This window comes from Hippopotamus amphibius, chromosome 11, assembly GCF_030028045.1.
Source record: "Hippopotamus amphibius kiboko isolate mHipAmp2 chromosome 11, mHipAmp2.hap2, whole genome shotgun sequence".
NCBI classification, from domain to species: Eukaryota; Metazoa; Chordata; class Mammalia; order Artiodactyla; family Hippopotamidae; genus Hippopotamus; species Hippopotamus amphibius.
The window spans coordinates 39,811,865-39,827,444 of NC_080196.1; positions in this window are offsets into that span (position 1 = coordinate 39,811,865).

A 15,580-nucleotide genomic window follows, 5' to 3' on the forward strand; every position below is an offset into this window, starting at 1 on the left:
TAGGAAAGAAATTTAAAACTCATTTTGTATTCCATACTCTTAAAGGATTCACAGTTCCCATGAGGGAGTTGTATTTTCAGGGAAAATGAAGTTTTCTGTTAAAAATATGACGTCCTAATGGTGGGATTTCGGGCATCAGTGACCTGATAGAGAAGTGTTTGGAGGCAGAAAGTCCCTAGTTACCTTGAAATCAGCCCCCAGAGGCCTCCTTCACCGATCTTCCTCACAGGGAGGTGATGAAGGCGGCCGGAGGTGGGGGAGGTACAAGTGTCCAGGGTGGACAGAGCCAGGATGCTTCCCAGACAGGGCGCTTCATCACCAACGTATTTAAAAGGCATTGGAATCAAATGTTTATGTTGTCAGTCAAAACACGGACTGAGTTTTCGTTTCGCTTCTTGGGGAAATCACTGCCCCCTTCCCTCCAACAGGAAAAGAAGAGAGGAACCTTAACAAACATGATCAAACTTCCATCAGTGATGACCTCTGGGTGTACGGGGGAGGGGAGAGTGAGGAGAGGGGAGATGAGGGCATTTACTTTTTACCTTTTGTCCTTTATGCAGTTAAAAAAGAGAGAGCGTTGTGGGTGCTTTTTATTTTGTGCTTATGTGGGTTTTTTGGTAGCCCTCAATTTTTTTTTATTGTGAACACAAGATACTTTTGTAATCGGAGGAAAAAATGTCATAATGAAAGGACCAAGTAGAGGTGGTTGGCCACTGGGTGGCCATCCTGCTGCCCCCACCTGCAGGCTGCGACCACCCTCACTCTAGGGCCAGCATCCTCGGGCTTGCAGCTGCCTACACGTGGGGGGTGGGGGTGGGTGGGAGACAGGGCAGAGAGCAAGCAGCCTCAGTCCTCCCTTATGCCTACGCTGGCCCCTCTGGGCAAGGCTCTGACCCCTGGGCAGCAGACCAGGTTGGCTCATATCGACATCATGGCCTTAGCGGTGCCCCCAAGCTTGACCCCGTCCGTGCCTCCCTGCCCTGTGCCAGCTGCCAGGCCTCCCTGCTTAGCTGGACTCCAGCCCAGCCCCTCCGACCAGCCTTTTCCTTGACCTGGGAATGCCCCAGCATTTCACTCACTGGCACATGGTGGTTGGCTGGGTGTTCAATGCTAAAACTGCAGTGTCAAGAAAGGCGTCTCCAGCCTTCGTGCAGACTGTCCGTAATTTCTTTGGCCTCGGAGATCCAGGCTCACGCTCTTGGTCAGCAGGTAAGCACAGCGCAAGATCGGCAGAGGAGGCTGAGTGAGAGAGGGAGCCTGGCCGTAATCTATGAGGCCACCTGTGAAAGCATCACAGACTTCAGGGGTCTGAGACACCTGTCCAGTTGTGCCTCCAGTGACTGGAGTCCCAGCTGGGGGACCTTGAGCACGTCCCTCTGAGCTCTGCTTCCCTCATCTGTAAAATGCAGATGATAGCCATCTCTGTTATCCAGGGATTCCATCAGGAGCACATAGGTGTGTGAAAATGCTTTGTGAGCCGAAAGTGCTTCAATGGTACTTTCTGTGAAGATGTTACCTCCCCACACTCTCTGCTGTGAGGACCGCTGTGTGGCTGGCTGTTGGCGGAGCAGGACCTCTAACCACCACACGAATGGTTGAGCGCTACGGGTCTTGCACTAACGGTCCTGTGCTAACCGTCGCAATCCCTCCAGCCCCTGTTATAATTCCCCTCTTTTCTTTGATATTCCTCAGTCTTGAGGAGAACACCTGGGTATGGTGTTTTAGATAGAGAGGTTAACCATAAACTCAGCAGAGGAACTCCGTCTTAGGGGGATTCGGTTTCAACCTCCAATCCTGTTTCATCCTTCCCCAAGTCTTTCAAGGAATGGGATGATGACCACCCTGGCTACTTCTTGCTAAAATGGAGTGTAGCCTTACCTTGATTCAGGGTATGGATACTGAGCTGGAAATAGTCCTGGGTTCCAAGTCCTGGAAATGAGTTATGTATAATACTTTTATCTAAGTAACTTTTAACCTCTAATGTGGTATTAGCATATACATAACAGGAGCTATTGGCCACTACATGTCTCCTTTTTATGCTAATCATTACCAGAGACCTTGAGGTCATAAGGTTGCAGCTGCCATCTGCCAGCAGACACTGATTCGAGAATAGCTGGTGGCATCCCAAGTATGACACAGCTCAGAAAATACAAGTTCTCAACAACAGAGGAATGTGTCTGAAATCACATCCAAGGCCACCGAGCTTTACCTTGGATGTCTGAACCACTGCTATTCCTTTTTTTCTTTTTTTATTGGAATATAATTGCTTTATACTCTTGTACCAGTTTTTGAGGTACACCAAGGTCAATTATCTGTATGTATACACATATCCCCGTATCCCCTATTCCATTTTTAAAAAAATAAATTTATTTATCTATTGGCTACGTTGGGTCTTCCTTGCTGCTCGGGCTTTCTCTAGTTGCAGAGAGTGGGGACGACTCTTCATTGTGGTGCACGGGCTTCTCTTTGTGGTGGGTTCCCTTGTTGCAGAGCACGGGCATCTAGGCTCGCATTCTTCAGTTGTTGTGGCTTGCCGGCTCTAGAGCCCAGGCTCAGTAGTTGTGGCACGTGGGCTTAGTTGCTTCGAGGCATGTGGGATCCTCCTGGACCAGGGCTCAAACCCATGTTCCCTGCATTGGCAGGCAGATTCTTAACCACTGAGCCACCAGGGAAGTCCTGCTATTCCATTTTTGATTTTCAAATGTACTCCCCTTCTCAATGGCCAAGGCAGATGTACAATGCATGTCCAAAAGGCCACAAAACAGGCTGCTCTGGTCAGTAAAGTTTAAGTTAAATCATGTATCAGCCAGAATGACTTCCCCATACCTCAAAATATGTGCAGATTTTTCCATCATCTCCCTTTTTATTTATTTATCTTTTCTTTTTCTGGCCATGCCACGCAGCTTGTGGGATCTTAGTTCCCTGACTGGGGATTGAGCCTGGGCCTGGGCAGTGAAAGCGCCGAGTCCTAACCACTGGACCACCAGGGAATTCCCTGTCACCTCCCTTTTTAACTGCAAATCCTTCAACAGACCAAAACATGTCCCTTGAAACTGGGGTTATTTAGCTGCTTGCCCTGGGTCTAGATCATGTCCCTCAGTGCTAGGCCTCCTTTATATTTGCCTAGATATTTACATTGGGGAAAAGTGATCAGATATCGTAAACAGGCTCAGAAGTATATTAATGTGGAAATACTTTACAGGCCATACATTTTGTCACTTATACCCAGTTGTCACACAAGCATTGTACATGTGCTTTTAACAATAGACTTAAAGCAAGCAGTGTTTTCCACAAACACGCCAAATCAAGACTAATTTGTTCGTAAAATAAATCTGGTCGACTACCAGGCTCCTCCAAACTGGCTTTGGTGTAACTCCTCAGGAGTCTCATACCGTATTCCCAAAAGGACTGTCAAGCCAGGAAATGCTAAAGGCCTGCCATCAGATTCTGCCTTAGTGGAATTCTCGGTCCCCAAAATACCAAGATTCCTGTACATGCCAGGAGACAATCTTTCCTATTCACCTGATAAGGCTGCTCAGAACCCAAGTCTCCAGTTTCTGGAGGGACCAGCCAGAGAGAAAAGAAAAATATTTCAATTTTACTCACAGAGGAACTTGAGAGGAAGGGCTTCCCTATATCTGGAGAACAGAGATCAAAATCAGTAATATTCCAGACAAAACCCATAAACATTGTCACCATATGCACCAGTTTACACAGTACCCCATTCTTTTGTTAATTTTTTTATGAAGCCATCAGTTTTTCCATTAGGACTTTAAATTTCTTACCCAGTTCAGCAGTATAATCTGAAATTTATTAGAGACCTGTACTTGTCAAAAAGTCCTTCCTATGAATCTTCTTGAAGATGAAGCATTTTTGCAAAGCATCGGAGTAACTGTCTATTGAAGACTTAAAAGGCCAGGGTTAAAGATCTGAACACAATGTATTGACAGAAAAGCTTAATCAAGTTGCTGTGATATAACCAGAATTGTAGCTGATAGGTTATACCAGGACATATCTATATTTCAGAAACTTTATATAATTTCTAGAATATCTATAGTAGTAACATTTATCCATACTGTATAATCCGAGAAGATTTATCACTCATTTGACAATGCTTCCCATGTAATTCAACATACCAAATAATACTAGTTAAATATTCCTCTCTGAGATGACTTAGGGGCCCTCTAAAGCATCCCAAAGTTACCTGGGAGTCAAAAGAACTTTAATTGAAATTTGATATTTGGGGTCTGTCAAAAAGTTTCAAAACACTTGGTCAAATAAGATCATAGTCACTTGAAGACAATACTTATTTCTTATCCAAAGTGAGAAGAGATCTCAAAAGCAAATAAAGATAACTTAAAGGCAAGGAAGTTCATATAATCTGTTATCAAAAGCAGCATTCTACCTTTGTAGAGACATGGATGGACCTAGAGACTGTCATGCAGAGTGAAGTGAGTCAGAAAGAGAAAAATAAATATCATATAATAACACAAAAATGCGGAATCTAGGAAAATGGTACAGATCAATCAGTTTGCAAGGCAGAAATAGAGACACAGATGTAGAGAACAAACATATGGACACCAAGTGGGGAAAGTGGTGCGGGGGGAGATTGGGATTGCCATATATACATTACTAATAAGAAATAAAAATCAAATTTTACACTTTAAGTATATGTAGTTTATTGTATGTCAATTGTATCTCAATAAAAGTTGTTAAAGAAAAAAAAAAGCAGCATTCTAAGTGAACTTGTTCTCTTAGCAGAGAGGAACAAAATCTAGTCTTGCACTACCCTACTTTTAATAACAAAATCCATTTACCTAAGTTTAATCTCAGCTGGACTATGCATAAAACTCCTTTTTTCCTCAAAACATATAATACCAGTTTGTCATACCAGCATTTTCTGATTGGAAACTTACACTTTAGTTTTCCTCTCCTCAGAACGCAAAGGTAGGTAAACTTAGATTTGCCCAGCAACCAATGTTCCATTATTTCATCCTATTTGATTTTTGGTTTTTGTTTTTCGGTTTTTTTTTTTTTTTTTTGGCTGCACTGTGCAGCATGAGGGATGTTAGTTCCCTGACCAGTGATTGAACCTGTGCTCCCTGCAGGGGAAGCTTGGAGTCCTAACCACTGGACTGCCAGACTGCCTTCTCCTATTTGAAGTGACCCAGATAGTTAACAAATTCTTGCCATTTATCTTAGTTCAGTTTCAAGTTACCAAAATCTGGAAAGGCTATTTTAGACAGACTTAAAGTTCCATCATATCAAGTTATTTTCCTTGCTGACAAATTTGCAACAGATATAAGGCCTTATTTGGTTTCTAATATATCTAGGTAAAACAGAAGTATTACACTTAACAAACCAACAAGCTTAAGCTAGCTTCAATACCAGATATCAATTCAGTACTGCATATTTCCAAAATCATGAGGACCTGAAATTCGTTTTGGCCAATTTTCTTTCTTTCTTTTTTTAATTTTTATTGGAGTGTAGTTGCTTTACGATGTGTTATTTTCTGCTATACAGCAAAGTGAATCAGCTATACGTATACATATATCCCCTCTTTTTTGGATTTCCTTCCCATTTAGGTCACCACAGAGCATTGAGTAGAGTTCCCTGTGCTAGGCATTACGTTCTCATTCGTTATCTGTTTTACATATAGTAGTATATATATGTCAATCCCAATCTCCTGATTCATCCCACCCTTGGCCAATTTTCTAAATATTAGGAAGTATTTAATATGTAAGCGCTTACTTTTAAGTCATTTAAATATAGCTCATTTACAAGTTAACTCAGCAATATTATAACTGAAAGTGGTCCAGTTCTGGAGACTGCACCTCAAGGGGCTGCATTTAGGAAACAAATCTGAGTTTCCCATAGCCGGCACAGTTACACACCAGACAAATGCAAACATACGAAGAACAGGACCTAATTCCTGAAGGACAAAAACAAAAGGGTGAAGTCCAACAATTTCCTCAACTTTTCCAAACAAGGATCCCTCTTTTTAACAAAAAACAACATGCAAATGGAAAGATAGGGAATCATGACCGAGTATGCCATGGCAATTCACCTGGCAAATGTGAAACCAAAAATAACAGTCGAAATAAGTTAAATTTACTTAATTAACTTCAAGGTTTCTCTTAGAAATATTTTTATTCTCTCAGGGTCAGAATTCTGAAAAAAGTATTCTATCAAGTCAGCTTTCTCTAACTGCATATGCAAAAAGAACTGGTTTTGGGGGCTTCCCTGGTGGTGCAGTGGTTAAGAATCCGCCTGCCAGTGCAGGGGACACAGGTTCAATCCCTGGGCTGGGAAGATCCCACATGCTGCGAAGCAACTAAGCCCATATGCCACAACTACTGAGCCCAAGCACCACAACAACTGAAGCCCACATGCCTAGAGCCCATGCTCCGCAACAAGAGAAGCCACCGCAATGAGAAATCCGCACACTGCAACGAAGAGTAGCCCCCCCCGCTCACCACAACTAGACAAAGCCTGAGTGCAGCAACGAAGATCCAGTGCAGCCGAAAATAAAATAAATAAATAATAAAATAAATCTTAAAAAAGAAAAAAAGAACCAGTTTTGGAATTTCAAAGGAGTTTCATCTTAACCAATTTTTCCTCTGGGCTCTAAAGAATATAGTAGCCACACAGTGTTAAAAAAACAAAAACCATAACAAAAAAACTTTTCTCTCTCTTTCTAGGAGCATACTAAAGATCTCCCAGTTTTTCAAAATACACTGTAGGGGGACTATAAGATGGAAAGACCTCTGATTATCACAGTAGGTATCATCAAATATCAACCAAACAAATGCAATGCAAAATGGTCTCGCAGGATCACTTTGGTCCCTCGAACCAAAAAGGGGGCTTCCCAACCATCGCAAAGGGAAAATCCCATCCAACGCTTCACCACAGGCAAAACCCAATGCAACAGGGAAGGATACCTAGTGTCGTCACACATGAGCTCCCTTGTTCACCAAAGATGTCTCCATTTGCCAGTGCAAGTACTGATTTACACACATACAACATGTGGATACAAATAACAAGCATGATCCCACAAACAAAAGCGCAAACCAGAGTGGCTCACCCCAAAACACACAAAAACACAGACAGGCTACTGTCACACAGAAAATCAGAGTAGGTATAGTCTAAAATTCCACTTCCATAAGTCCGAAAGAGAAAGACAAATACCATATGATATCACTTACATGTGGAATCTGAAATATGGCACAAATGAACCTATCTACAAAACAGAAACAGACTCATAGACATAGGGAACAGACTTGTGGTTGCCAAGGGGGAGGAGGGAGGGCGAGGGATGGACTGGGAGTTTGGGGTTGGTAGATACAAACTCTTACCCTTAGAATGGCTGAAAAATAAGGTCCTAATGTAGAGCACAGGGAAATATACTCAATAGCCTGTGACAAACCATAATGGAAAAGAATATTAGAAAAGAATGTATATATGTGCGTAACTGAGTCACTTTGCTGTACAACAGAGATTGGCACAACACTGTAAATCAACTATACTTCAAATAAATATAAATAAAATTCCACTTCCACTCCCAGATGGCGGCCTCCAAACAGAGTGGCCCAGGTCTCAAGGGCGACCGGGCCCAACGTGGCTCACTTCCCACAAGGGAAGCAGCCCAAATGGAGTGGAGAGAATTCCCAGCCTGTGCAAGCTGGAGCGACTTACCCCCAAGGGACACCCAGTGCGGACCACAGCTCTGGGCGTTTCTCGGCTCCAAACAGCCTCGTGCTGGGGCTGGGGGAGAGGTTCACGGCTGCCTCCAGGCCTGGCCCCGGCCAGCGGGTAGCAGTGGCGAGGGCCCTGGAGCGCTGCAGGACACAGCCCTAAGCCTGCCCCTGGCCCCCCAACTCAGCCCCCGGCCGAGGCCAGAGTGCCTGGAGGGCCCTGGGGAGAAGGTCGCCCTAAGCCTCTCACTGCACTCGTGGCCTCGAGGACCACTTTGAGGCTGACAGTTGGCAGAGCGAGACCTCTAACCATCGCGCTAATGGTCGTGCGCTAAGGGTCATGCGATAATCGGTGGCTCGCACACGCCCCAACCACGGCATGTGCACCCTACCGCTATTACCAACATGCTTTCTGGCGCTTGGAGAAGTTTAACAATATCAACTACTTCTCAAGTGTTTTTTGCCCACTAACTATATGTGCCCCTTGGCTTAATTCCCCTGGCAAGTCGAGAAATAGAAGATGCGTCCGGCTCCTCACCAAGGACCTCGCGCTCAATTTGGGAAAATGGTGCACTCATGTTTGTTTTGTTTTTGACTGCGTTGGGTCTTCGTTGCTGCACACAGGCTTTCTCTAGCTGTGGTAAGTGGGGGCCACTCTTCATTGCGGTGCATGGGCTTCTCATTGCAGTGGCTTCTCTTGTTGCAGAGCACACGCTCTAGGTGCGAGGGTTTCAGGAGTTATGCCACACAGGCTCAGTAGTTGCGGTGCTCAGGCTTTGTTGCCCCGAGGCATGTGGGATCATCCTGGACCAGGGCTTGAACCCGTGTCCCCTGTGTTGGCAGGAGGTTTCTTAGCCACTGAGCCACCAGGCAAGTCCCGGAGCACTCACGTTAAAAGTTTGTTTTCTTTCTGTCAGTGATTGGGAGCTTGAATCAGGAGACAGCTAGCAGGGCAACGAGGGTGGGGACAAGACCCCCAATTTGGAGGAAGACAAATCTGAGTACAAATTGGGGCTCTGCTCCTCACTGAGTTCCATGAGACTGTGGGTGTGTCAGTTTCTCTCACTAGGGCTCAATTTCCTAGGCTGTAAACAAGGATTAGCAATGCCTACCATAGTAAGTCAGAGTGGGAATGAAAGAAAATAACATGTACAAAGTGCCTAGCTTGGTCAATATTGTAAATCCCTCCAAAGTGAGGAAGTCAACAAGGCTCCCCCTCCCTTTTATTTATTTATTTATTTGGCCTGCAGTTGCGGCTTGCGGGATCTCAGTTCCCCGACAAGGGATTGAATCCAGCCCCCGTAGTGAAAGCGCTGAGTCCTAACCACTCGACTGCCAGGGAATTCCCCCCTCTCCCTTTTAAAATGTATTTTTAATTTGGGTAAAAAGCACATAAAATTTGCCGTGTTAACCATTTTTAATCACATAGTTCAGTAGTGATGAGTATATTCACATTGTTGTGCAATCTCTAGGATTTTTTAATCTTGCAAAACTGAAAACTCTACACCCATTAAACAACAATTCCCCATTTTCCCCTCCCTGGTAAGCACCATTCTACTTTCTGTTTCTATGAACTTGACCACTTTAAATATCTCCCGTAAGTGGAATTATGCACTTTTGTCCTTTTGTGTCTGGCTTATTTTACTTTGCAAAAAGTCCTCAAAGGTCATCCATGTTGTAGCATGTGACAGGAGTTCCTTCTTTTTTAAAGCTGAGTAATATTCCATGGTGTGTGTGTGTACACACATATATATATGTATATATATATATATGCGCCACATTTTGTTTATCTATTTATCCTCAGTGGGCATTGGATTCCTTCCACCCCTTGGTGGAACTGTGGCTAACACTGCATTGAACAAGGGTGTGCGAATATTCCTTTGAGGCCCTTTATTGAATGCAAAGGGATATTTTCTATGTGTATACATCCAGAAGTGGGATTGCTGGATCATATGGTAGTTCAAGGTTTAATTTTTAAGGAAGCTCCACACTGCTTTCCATAGCAGATGCATTATTTCAAAATCCCACCAGTTTCTCTACATCCTTGCCAACACCTGTTATCGGCTATTTTTTTTAAAGTAGTCATACTAATGGGTGTGAAGTAAATACGGTCTCTTTTTGAAAAACTATTATCATTTCTTCTCGCCATGCCAGCGATGCTGCAAATGAGTCTAATTGCAGGATTGACCCAGCATTTGGTCAAAGGAGTATGTTTTCTCTGTGATCCTTGGAGAATCAAGCCAAGTTGGTCAGGGATGCCAGTGCTCTCAAGCTGCTAAGAGCTGTCCACTGTGGCCTGTGACTGGGGAGATGCACACAGGAGCTGCTGAGGCTGGCCAAGTCTGCTGGTATATTTGCTTTGGGCTCCAAAGATGCCAACAAGGAAACAAGTGACCCTCCAGGGGGCCAGATCCCCGTGCGCAGCCCTTGTGATCCTTCTCAGTGACCTCTCACCACTGTTATCTTGCTCCTGACGTATCTCCCAGCATTACCTTTGGGGAAGAAATTCTTGTTGAGAGGTTCAAAGCTAGGGCTTTTTGGCTCTCTTGGACGAGCTTTGAGGGCGGGGCCGCGAGGCTCTACAGAGACCAAGTAAAGAGATGGCTTGCGTGGGGTGCTGCACGGCTGGAAGAGGTCCCTGCAGTTGGGAAGCTGTATCAACAGGCCAGGTGCTGCCCAGGAGAGAGAGTGAGCAAGAGAAAATTCCAGATATGGGGCCCCGCAGAGAGAGAATCTCAATCTATTAGGGGCACATCTGAACAGGGCCAGTGGTGCTTCCCCAAAGAGACAGTGTGTGCCATGGTTAGACCATGGCTTGTGAAGTCAAAGGAGACTGGAGTTCAAACCCAACCCAGCTCTACCACTTACCGTGTGGTCTTAGGCAAGTTAGGAAGCCTCTCTGAGCCTCAGTTTCATCTCTAAAATGTGAACAAAAATGCAACCCTAATGAGTTATGAGATCAGTATTATTTCTCACAGTAGCTACTGTTTATTAAGCACGCCCCACCCTCACTGCCTCTTGTGCCAGGGGCTTTGTCAAGCACCTTTTAAGCACACAGTGTGATACAGAGGTCAAGCGTGACGTCTTGGGGACTGACAGGGCTTGGTTAAAAGCCCAAACCTACTACTTGTTAACTGTGGGACCCCAGACAAGGCTGTCACTGGGCCTCAGCCTGCTCGTCTTTAAAATGGGGATGATAAATGGGAATGATAATGCCTGTCTCTCCAGGTATCACACAGTGCTTTCATTCAACAAGTATTTATAACATGTCTTTGTCAGTTCCATCTTCCCCATGCAAATGGGAGGGGGCGGATGGGGTGTCCCGAGGCTTTGAAACTGTCCTGATGTTTACTCCAGCCCAGAGAAGAGATTCGGTAGAACTGGTGATTGGACGATCAGCAGGGGATTGCACGCTCTGGAATGAAGATGCCATCAGACTGGGGCACGGGAAGAATGCTGGCCTGACATGTGGGGGCCAGGAGAGAGGGCAGTTGTCCTGCTCAAAGGGTGGGTCTCCCCAGAGACCCACCGCTGACTGCTCAGTCCCTCCTCCCTGGAAGAGTGTCCGGGGCACATTTGTCCTGCCTCCCTCCTGGCTGAGAGCTGGCTCCGGCTGCCGGCTACAGAGCTACCTCCATCCACCCCCTTGCTGCCCAGCACGTGCATGCCTCCTGCGCGTGATCAGATTCCTGAGTTTTCAGGCTCACTGCCTCCCAGCCCCAGGCTTGAACCGGTCCTTGTCACCAGAGACTTTTGTGTGAGCCTGACACGGCGAAGAGGGCCGAGATGGTCTCTTGTCAACACAGACAGAGCAGGAGAGAATAAGAGCTGGGGTGGGTGGCGGCTCTAGACGAGCTCGAAGGGATGCAAGACTGGCCCCTGGGAGTATCACTGACCTGAGCATCTGGGCCTAAGAATGCTTGCCTGGGCCAACTCTGCTCTCCCTCATTCAGGGGGAGGCTCCGGGAACCAGACGCCTAGTTCCTCCTCCTCCAAGCCTGTCACCATTTCCACACACAGCAGGGTCTGTGGGGGTGGAGGCTTTTTCCAGACATGTATTTAAGTGAGGAGAGAAAACAAGGCGAGTCGCCCAGGATTTGCCAAGTCAGTAGGCAGGAACACAACCCAAGTGGCCAAAAATAAGACGGCGGCAAGGGTCACCCTGCTCTCCCGAGTCGGAGACAGTTTACAGCCCGTGCTGAACACTCCATAATCACACTTTTGTTTGAGGATGCCCCTTGATCCTAGGGCATCGGTCTCCTGGTTGGAAGGTAGCAGAGCCCTGACTGTGGGCAATGAGTAATGGTGACTCAGGGAAATTCGAGAGGACACAGGGAACACCCCCGAAGTCATCTGGGGACAAGCCCCGGTTCCCCCTGCCGGTCAGGGAGCCGGGAGTTCTGGTCTCTCTTGTAAAGGAGGAATTTCTGAAGTTTTCTCTGGAACTTTGGCAGAATTCTATGGGATCTTTCAGAGGAAGCATTACACTTTGGGTGTTTTTTTGGGGGGAAATTACTAAGATTTCTTTCACCTTTATAGCTATTTATGGATTAGCTCCTTTTCTCTCTCAGCTCCAGATTATATTTTTCTCTCTATTCTGACAGGGCATCTGTTGCCTTGCATGATGAACAGCAGTCCAGAAAGCAAATAACGACATAATAATACCTAACATTTATTCAGCCCTTAAGGTATGCCAGGTACGGGTCTTTCCACGTATTTTTGTGTTTCAACAAATCTGAGGCTCCATCAATCTTCCACGTATGATGTATCACTAAAGAATGCTGCCAATTAATCCATGATATTAAGACGCACCCAGATTTCAGAAATGTTAAAACAGGAATCTTAGAGTCAATGAAACGCAGTAACCGATTCTCAGTTATCATCCTTGCCTTACAGATGGGTAAACTGAGGACCAGAGAGGTTGAGTAAAGCTGCCTGATGTCACATAGCGATCATGTGACGGAAATGGAACTTGAACCCAGAGTCAGGTTTCAAAGCTTAGGCTTTGTAACTACTGTGCTGTATTGTGTCTGAGAAGTGGTTTCTGTCTGTTCACTGGCAGGACATGGGGAAGGACACAAAACACAAGAGGGTAAGTTGGACCCCACCCTCTGCTCCCTCTTCCTCATCACCCCCAGGGCCAGTGTTGATGTCCCTTCTGAAAACTGCTCCCAGATCTTGCTCCTCCTCTCACTCCCAGCAGCTGGCACCCTAGTTCTGCCTTCCTTGCCTCTCTCTTGCCCCTGCTTGGACTATTCCAGTAGCCTCTTAGCTGTCACCCTCCTCCAATCCCCTCCACCCCCACACATACTGACTCACAGTCATCTTCTTAAAATGTGAATCTGGTCTTGTCACTGTTCTGAAACCTTTGAGGGATCCAAATCCCAGCAAGCGATTCCTCATTCATTCAGCTATTTCAACACCTACTCTGTGTCAGGCTCAGAGGATAGAAAGGTGAGCAAAACCAATGTGGTCCACAGCCACCATCTCATGGAGGAGGGAGACCCCCTCAGTGGGCAAATATGACCCAGTGTGAAAATGCTTCAAAGGGGAGGGGGTGGCTGCCCTGAGGACTCGGGGACCCCATCGTAGTGGAGGTTGAGTGGGAGTTCACCAGGCCAAGGATAGCAAGGATTCCCAGGCAGAGGGAACAGCACGTGCAAAGCCCCAGAGTTGAGAGAGATGTCGGAGCAGAGTGTGGGTGTGTCCCACATGAGTCTAGAAGGACAGGCTTGGGGTGACTGAGCAAGGCTGTCTCTTACTGGCCCCACCTTTCCTTTTCAGCCTCTGCCCCCTTCTCTGCCTCTCCCCACAACATCCCTCTGCAGTACGTACTTGTTTCTCAAACAGGCATCTTCCTCTTCACCCATCCTCCACAGGCAGCAACCCCTCTGCTCAGCAAACTCATCTTTCCAGACCCTCCCTGGTGAAATCACCCCTGACCCTTGACTTAGCTCTCTGGCCTCTGAGCCAGCCTGAAGCATGGGAAGCTTGTCTTGGGTTCAATGTGGGGGATTTTGGAGAATTTTGACAGAATCCAGCTGAGTAAAAGCCAAAAGTTCTTACAAAGGCTTATAAGACCCTGCACAGTCTAGACGACCCACCCCCAGCCTTGGACCCTGTCTTCCACTGCTCTCCTCTCTGCCTGCTGTGCTTCAGCTACACTGGTCTCCTTGCTGGTCCTTAAATATGGCCCCCACCCTGTATTCCTACCCCAGGTCCTTTGCACTTGTTTCCAGTACATCTTTTCCCTCCGTTATTTGTACATCTTCATCAGATTTTGCTCAAATATCACCTCTCAGAGAAGTACACCCTAATACTCTACTTAAAACTATCTCACACTCTTCCCTGCTTTTCTTCCACAGTACTCACCATCTTCAACAGCTCATATGATTCACGTGTTTATTTGTTTACTGTCTGTCTTTCCCCATGAAAAGTGAGTTCCAGGAGGGCAGGGATTTGGGTCTGCCTGGTTCACTCTGCATCCTTAGCACTTAGCAACAGTGCCTGGCATACAGTAGGTGTGCAATAAATATCTGTAGGTCGAATGAATGAATTCTGAGTTCTGACTGTGTGCCAGGCAGGCTCTGCCCGAGATGCCCCGGAGGCTGGAGAGCTAGAGGAACAGGGTCTCTGCCTCTCCAAGGGTGCCCGTCAAGCTGGTTCTGGCGGGCAGTGGGACAGGTCCCTGACAGCCAGGTGAGTCCTGGGTGAATCACCGCTAATGAGATGGTGTGGGCCACGCCAAGCTGCTTCCCACATGGGCAGCTGACAGGTCACTGCCTGTCCCCAGGAAACTCCTCAGTAAGGATTGAACAGGACCCTGGGCTGGGGCAGAGGAAGTGCCCGCCTCCCCTCGAGACCCCACCCATTCCTGAGGACTGAGTCGGCTCACCTGGGCTCCCCCACCCTCAGGACTGGGTGAGACACTGGTTTCTCAACCTTGGCTTTGAGAAGATTTCCTTCCTAAAACGAGTTTCGCTCGCTGCGTCCCACGCTCCTCCTGGGCAGGGCCTGTTTGTCAGCTAGCCCTGTCTGGGTCACCAAGCCTGCAGAGGGAAGGCAGCTGCGCCTGGAAAACCCCAGGACCCCCTGGGAAGCCCTAGGGAGAGTCAGTCGACCCGTTGACCAGAGTTTATTAAGTGGAAACATGGGATCAATGGGGCTTTTAAAGCCCAACTGGACCATGTGAAGGGGTCTCCCTGATCACATTCCACCTGCCCCAGTGGAGCCTCAGGCCTACCAGGGTGCCTGCCCGAGCCCAGGTAAGATGACCATCTGGGTCGGGGCACCGATTTCCATGAGCCTCCGCTTCCTCATCTGCAGAGTGGGGCAAAGCCTCCCGCCCCTTGGGCAGCCGCAGGGCTGGCATGAGATAGTGAGTACACAGAGCAAGGAATGCAGGTGGGGAGCCAGGCCGCCACCCTGCAGCCCAGGGCTGTGGCTGATGTCTGGGGAGGAAGCTGGCCAGGCCCTGTCCCAGAGTCCATGAGGCAGGTCCATCCGTACCTCCTCCCCTTCCTCTCAGTCGGGGCACTTGGGGTCCCAGCAGGCCCTCCTGCCCAGAACCCAAAGAGCTCCCAGCTGGGTTGCCTCACCCCAGCCCTCTGTCTGGGTCTAAAATCCCCACCCTTATTTATTCATATCACAGTAACATGTCTATCGCTTTCAATGAATGTATTTGTTGGCCAGTTATCAGATGTCCAAGGGGTGCTGCCCAGCTGCCAGGCACCGTGCCCGGCGGATGGATGCAGAGCTGGTGAGGCCTGGCCCTGTCTCAAGGGTGCACAGTCCAGTAAATACAGCACAGGCGAAAACACTCTCAGGGCTCCGTGGGCACTCAGAGCAGGGAGTGGTCAGTGGGATGAGTGGGTGTTGGGCAGAGC